Genomic DNA, 7,095 nt, shown 5'->3' with positions numbered 1-7,095 from the left:
AAACATAATACGACTTGAAGTCAAAGCCAAGCGGAATGGAATCGTGTGTAGACGTGTGGCAAGAACTTGATTGGCTTTACCTGCTTGCCCGCCTAGGTGCAACATGCAGTTTACCTTGAATAGTGCGCGCTACCTGGCTTCCGGGCAACCTGGCTGATCTGCCAGCATTCATATATCAATCGTTCCTCAAGCTATCCCTTGCTTAAAAGATTTGCTCTTAAAGCTCATCAAGTTTTCATTGAATTCCGTTGATGAAGAAAGCTTTTTGATTTGCTTTTTGAATGCATTAAAGCTGAGGTATGGGCTTTAATGCACTCCTTAAAGCTCACGCTCACAGCAGACGCTTTGTTAAAGCTTTAAGCTGTAAGTTCTTAAAGCTAAATAAACTAAAGCTAAATAAATTAAATATTAACGCTTTTGCATTGCAATTCTTAAAGCTCTCTCTGCTTGATTGAGGAGTTTTATTAAAGCTTGGAATTAAAGCTAACGTAGCTTTCATTAAATGCAATTTTCTGCTATTTTACTTAAACTTTATGCGTAGCAAGCTTTAAAATTTAATTCTTAAAGCTCATTGCTGCAGAGCTTTTATCTGTTTGCTCTTAAAGTTAATAAAGCTTTCATTGCATTATATATCCTGATTTTTCAAGTGAGCTTTGAGTTTAAATTCAAGCTTTATCTTTGTATTATTTAAAGCGCATTGCTGCAGAGCTTTTATCTGTTAACTCTTAAAGTTAATAAAGCTTTCATTGCATTATATTTCCTGATTTTTCAAGTGAGCTTTGAGTGTAAATTCAAGCTTTAGCTTAGTATTATTTAAAGCGCATTGCTGCAGAGCTTTTATCTCTTAATAAAGCTTTCATTGCATTATATTTCCTGATTTTTCAAGTGAGCTTTGAGTGTACATTTTCCACTTTCTTTTTGTTGCCTTTCTTCTTCGTGTTAGCTGCTTTTCTTGATCCAGCTAAGACACGCAGCAGGCTAAAGCTCAGCTGCGACTGTTGACCGCTTTCGGCAATCACTCGAAATCCTCTTCGCTCTGGGTATCAATTGCTTTGTCCATGAGTTATTCAGTTTTAAGCGTGGAGCTCGCGGCGAAGGGGTGAGTTGCGCCGGCGAGTGGCGGCCGAGGGTGGCGCCATTGAAATTATTGTGAACTGTTAAGCGTGTAGCAAACGCGACGAACAACGAGGTCAAAGTCGGCAGTTGCTGCTGGAGAGCTGTGCGGCAGGACTCTGCGACGGCTGCGAGGGGCGTACGAAAAGTAAGGGAGTTGGATAGTCTGCAGAGTGTTGTGCTCTATGCTCCATTGTTGTGCTGATTGTTGTTGCTGTTGTTATTACCGGCGGAAGAATGGAATTGCCGTTGCATGGATGCTTCTTGGCTAAGCGAGCCAGCGAGGGTTGAAAGCGCTGAGCACATTGTCGCGCACTTAACGGAAATTTATTTATATATATATATATAGATGTTGTTGTTGTTGTATCTATCTCTAGCTATATCTATTGAGTGACTAACGCGCCAGCTGACGTCCCTTAGCGCGCCTGGCCTGCCGCGGCATCCCTGCTGCATGCGGCCTTTTGCCTCAACAATATTTGAGCGCACGCAATTTTGTAGCTATAGACAAACACTCGACTGTGTTTGTTGTTGTTGTTGTTGTTGTTGTTGTTGGTAGGGGTTGCTGCCGCTGCTGCCGCTGCTGATTTTGAACGTGTTGTAATCCCATTTGCAGGATTGCGGATTCAGGAATCAATTACGAATTTAATTTATAACAGCGCGCGCGTCCTGCACAGGAAGCCAGCAATATTTAGAGCGTGGGCTAGAGCGAGAGAGCGGCAGCGGCAGAGGCAGAGGCAGAGGGAGAGAGTGCAGAGAGGGCTCTCTCTTTTGATCATATTGATTTTGCTCAGGCTGCTGGGGCGACGGCGAGCTGCAGGTTTTGGCCTTCAGCTGAAGCACTTCATTGAGCTCTTGAAAGCTGTCAAGTCAATGTGGCCTGGCTGGGTAAGTGGGGGGCAGGCGGCTGCAGCCTGCTGCTGTCTGACAATGTCAGGTGCTCAACTTGAACTGCTTGCAGCAGCGAGTTCTAGCGCCACCCACGCTAACAGCCACAGCCCCCACCCCCCACCCCCCACTAGTTGCCTGTCAAAACCAAGCTGAAATTCTTTTTTATTTCTTCACATTGCTGAAATGATTTCGGCTACACAAGTTGTGCGCCTTCTCCTGCTGCTGCTGCTGCTCTTCTTCGTCAGCTTCTTCTTCTTTCCATCTGCATTCAGCTTCATCTGCATAATGTATACAAGAATTTTCGGCTTTTCTTTTTAGTTTCGTCTAACAATTTGGCGCATTTTCACGCGATTTTTGTTTGTTTTGCTGCTGCTGCTGCTGCTGTTGCTGTTGCTTGGCTTTAATTGCTGCGCAAATGTTGTCGAAAGCTTTGAGAGCTTTAAGTGAATTACTCTTGAAGCTGCTTAACAGCCTTTTCAGCTGTGGCGTCTGCTTCGAGCAGCAATTATTCGCATAGAAATAAGATTTTCGCAACTGAAGCGAGTGTGAGCTGGGAAATGAGCTTACGAAAGCTTTATCTATTCAAATTAGTGAAGTAGAACGAGAGTAGAATGAAGTGAAAGAGTAAGAAAACGATAGACACAGAGAGAGTGGGAGAGAGGTAAAGAAAGCTTAGCAATGCGGGCTAAGCTTTAGCATATTAAAGCTTTAATGCGCTTAGAGCTTAGTGCATTTGAGCTTTTGCACATATAAATATAAGCTTCTTAAAGCTTATAAAGCAAGCTTTTAAGTATTAAGTTAATATTTTTAGAGTTTTCCATTTAATTCTATAAATATTTTGAAAGTTTTTAAGAAAGTTTTTTAATATAAACAAAAAGCTGTTGCAGCTTTTTTATTACTTAGACTAATTAATTAAAAAAAAGCTTCAATTTATTTTTTGCCTAGCTGTGCCCACAAGCTTTAACACTATTTTAAAGCTTGTGTATGTTTATGCTTTAATTTAATAAAGCTTTAAGCAAATTCAATTTAAAATTGTGCAATTTCTGCTGTTTCATTGAAGCTGTATGCGCCCAGTGCTTTAAGCTCTCTCTTTAAGGCTTGAAGCTTTAATTAAATTGAATTTCATTTTCAGCATTTAGACTTAAGCTTTAACTTAGATTCGCCTAAAGCTCTTCGCTTACTACTCGAAATAGAACAGTATTTCGAGAGCTTATCACACTTTGAGCTTTAATTTAATTGAATTGAATTGAAGCTTTAAGTGTGTGCTGAAGCTTTCACATGCAGTTGCTTTAAGCTCGGCGCTGGCCGCCGCTGACTCATCGCAGTGACTTCTGCCGACAGCCTCACTTGGCATCACTTAATACAATATCATAATGGCCAAGGAGCAGGCCGCCCTGGGGTGGGGCTTTGTCGCAGTCGACACAAAAGTGAATTCCAATTTCAATTGCACGTCCAAGGAGCCATTCGCATTGTCTGCCACGGCCCAGAGACCCACCACCCAGTGAGTGCCACCCTCTCTCGCTCTCTCTTCCACGCTGGCTGCCTCTCTCTCTCTCTCTCTCTCTCTCGCTCTTGTTGCTTCCCTGCGTCTGACTTTTACATTAATGAGCATGTTTTTATTTATAAGTGTTTTTTTCTTCTTCTTCTTCCTCTGCTTCTTGGTGTTCTTCTTATGTTTTTCTCCTCCTTTTTTGGCTTTCTTTTCGTTTCCCTTACTCTTCGGCCTTTGTTTGCTCTGCTGTTGTTCAGCGCTTTTCTCGCAGTGTATTTACATTTATTGCGCACAGTTTGACATTTTTCCTTGCCTCTGCTTCCGCCTCTGCCTCTTCTTCTTCTTCTGCTTGTGCTTGTGAAACGCTCGATTTCATTTGATGTGCCCGCTGGCGCGTCCTTTTTTTGTTTTTTTTTTTTTTGTTGTTTTTTTCGGCCTGGTCACTCATTTAGCTGATTGCAGTGTGCCCAGTCCACGCCCAGCCGCCCCCACGCCCTCCCCTGAGCCCCGCCCACTGATCCATTGTTGTTCTGCAGTGTCCGACACGCAAAGCTCTCGCGCTGCCTTGTTTACAATCGCACCTCGGCATCGGGCGTTTGCGTTTGCGTTTGCGTCTATTGACCTGCAGAGGGCGCCACTGTGCGCAGCCTGCGGCATAATTGCTGAGAGTTTCGTCCGCCTGGCGCCTTTTTATGGCACCTGCTGGCTCGCTCGTTCCCTCTCGCTCCCGCAGCTTAGTCAAATGCAGGCAAATAAACTTTACACACACGCACACACTCACACACACTCACACACACACACACACACACTGACACTCACACAGTGAGCTGCATTTCTAAGAGTTTTTCTTTTATTTTTTTAATGAGTTGTTCGCCTCGTGCGGTCAACGGTGGGGGCAGGTGAGGCGTGGCTAGTGGCTAGTGGCTAGTGGCAGCCTCTGCCTCGGCTCAGTTGTTTTTGCACTTCTGCTCTGCTGTTGATTTGCGCTTTTTGCATATTAAATGAAAAGTTTTGCTTTTTAGCGCATCATAAAAAAGTTCTCTGTGCGAGCTCAGGTGTCGTGTTTTCATTTACACCTGCTGCCTGCTGCCTGTTGCCTGTTGCTTGTTTATGTCTGCTGCAGGTCAAGTTTTAGCTACAATAAATTTGCAATTAATAATTCTTCTCTAGTAGTAGTTTCTAAGTTAAAAGCATTGAAATTATCGCCTCTCTATGCAATTCTCATCAGTTGAAGTCTAGCGAATTTGCTTTATTCTACAACATAAATTTAAAAAATGAAAACTAAAGGAACTGTCTATGTAATTGGTGTGAAAATCGATATTAATCGCCTCTCTATGCACTTCTCATAAGCTAATTTTGGCAAACTGCTTCAATGAAACTAAACAAATATTGCTTTGCGTTCTGACATGAGAAAGGAGAATAAAAATACAAACAAATTTGTCAAGCTAAATGGCGAAAAACACGCCTATCGCCTCTCTATGCAATTCTCAAGAGCGAATCGCGAGAGTATAGGACCTTAAAATGAAATGATATAGTGACAGATGAAGCACATGAGCAATTAAGGGTCAAAGTAGTTGTAACACACGCCCTTCTATGCAATTCTCAACAGTCAAATTCAGGCGAATTGCACATGAACCGAATGAAATTAGTTTTGCTTATGATTGGAAATGAAATAATGAAATGGAAACAAATAGTCAAAATATTTGTTACACCTGCGCCCCTCTACGCAATTCACAAATGTTAAAATCAGGCAATCAACCAAATTGGTACGGCCGAATTAACCTGTGCGAGTGCAATCAAGATGATATAATAGATATTACGTTACGGATTCTATAAGCTGACTATGAAGGGCATGCCAAAGCGATTAAGACGTAAGCATCGATTACCCAATGCCCAAAATAAATGCATAGATAATAATTTAACACGAAACTGTAATAGGATTCACAGCAATTAAGCAGCTATCCGATTGCCTCAGAGGAAGGGGGGGGGGAAGCTGCGTGGGATCTGGAATATATATAAATTTGAAATTTGTCAGAAAAATGAGGCCAAATCAATCTGAAAATGGCAAATGGAAAGCGCAAAATGCCAGACCAAATAATGGGCGACAATTTCACATATATATAAAGATATATACAAACAGATATATATATATATATATAAGTATATATATCTATATGTTTCATATATACATGTAAAAGCTGATTGCTGTGAGGCTGAAGTTGGCCTGGGCTGGCAGGAGATGCCATTTGCTAGCAAGGCATGTGAGGTGGGCGACTGTCTGCTGCGTGTATCAAGAACAAGCGGAGGCGCGGGGGCGTGGCAGGGGTCAGACAATAAGGGAAGCTGCTGCTGCTGCTGCTGCTGTGACAGAGACAACGCGAAGACTGCTGAAAGCATTTGCTTCAGTGTGTGTAAATGTCTCTGGGTGTGTGTGTGTGTGTGTGTGTGTGTGGTGTTAGGAATATTGTCAAGCTGTTGTTGTTGTTGTTGCTGCTGTTGCTGTCGGTGTGAATCTTGTGTACTTTTGGCCACTCCTTTGGCTGACGCCCAGCATTTGGCTCATAGCACGGCCCATTCATTCGCCTGCGTCTTGGCCAATCGCTTGTGTAAACAAACCGAGGCAGTTTCCCTCTTAGCCATGACACCCCCCCCCACACACACACACACACACTGCTAGTCTCCCTCTCGGCTCGTGAAGTTTTTCACACAAAAAGTGTTGGCTGCCCAGTCGTTGCTGCCTCTCCCTTTGCCTCTGCCTCGCTCTCTCTTTCGCTCTGTCTGTCGCGCTCTCTCGCCAAATGCAGCACGATTATTCATATTGCAGCTTGTGCTTTGCTATCCATTTATCTTGCCACATTGTGTTGCCACGCCCGCCGCCGCCGCCCCCCGTCCGCCAACGCTCGCCGCTTCGTTTCGCTTGCGGCGTGGCTCGCAAAACGCTTTTGTGTGTTTAATTGCTTGTGAAGAGCGCTTTTCAATGGAAACTGCACACAAAAAAGCAAAACAAAAACAAAAACAAAAAAAGGAGAAGAAGAAGCAGAAGCAAAGAAAAGCGAAAAGCTGAATAGCAGCTGAGCAGAGGCGGAGGCGAAGGCGTCAGCAGAAGAAGTTGTAAAGCAAATGGCAAAAGCAAAATTTTGACATTTGCGGCCTGGCCCAAAACGCTATTTGGCACCTACACTATGTTACCTTTAAGTCAGACCCCAGCCCCGCTCCTCCTCCTCTGCTCTCTGTGCATTAATTAAAACACAAATGATTTGCAACACGTTTGCACAAAAAGTTCCTTAATTCCATTTGTGCAGACAATGAAGAGGCTGGAGCATACTTTGCAGCAGCTCCTGTGTGTGTGTGTGTGTGTGTGTGTGTGTGTGTGTGTGTGCGTGTGATCTGAGAACTAGTTTCATTCACAACGAACTTCACAGTTAGTGCAGCTAAACAGCGAAGAAATACCCTGTAGAGAGACAGCTAAAGAGATAGCGGCAGAGGAAAAGGGAAGGAAGAAAAGGGAAGCAAAGAGAGCGGGAGCAAACGAGGCGTTGGAGTGAAACAGATATACTCTTAACATAGACAGAATTATATGAAGAGGAGGAGATGACATAGGA

The sequence above is a fragment of the Drosophila hydei genome, unplaced genomic scaffold (genome assembly GCF_003285905.1).
Source record: "Drosophila hydei strain 15085-1641.00,03,60 unplaced genomic scaffold, DhydRS2 tig00000339-arrow-arrow-pilon, whole genome shotgun sequence".
NCBI classification, from domain to species: Eukaryota; Metazoa; Arthropoda; class Insecta; order Diptera; family Drosophilidae; genus Drosophila; species Drosophila hydei.
The sequence above is the reverse complement of the archived record's forward strand: the minus strand, read 5'-3'. Positions refer to the sequence as shown.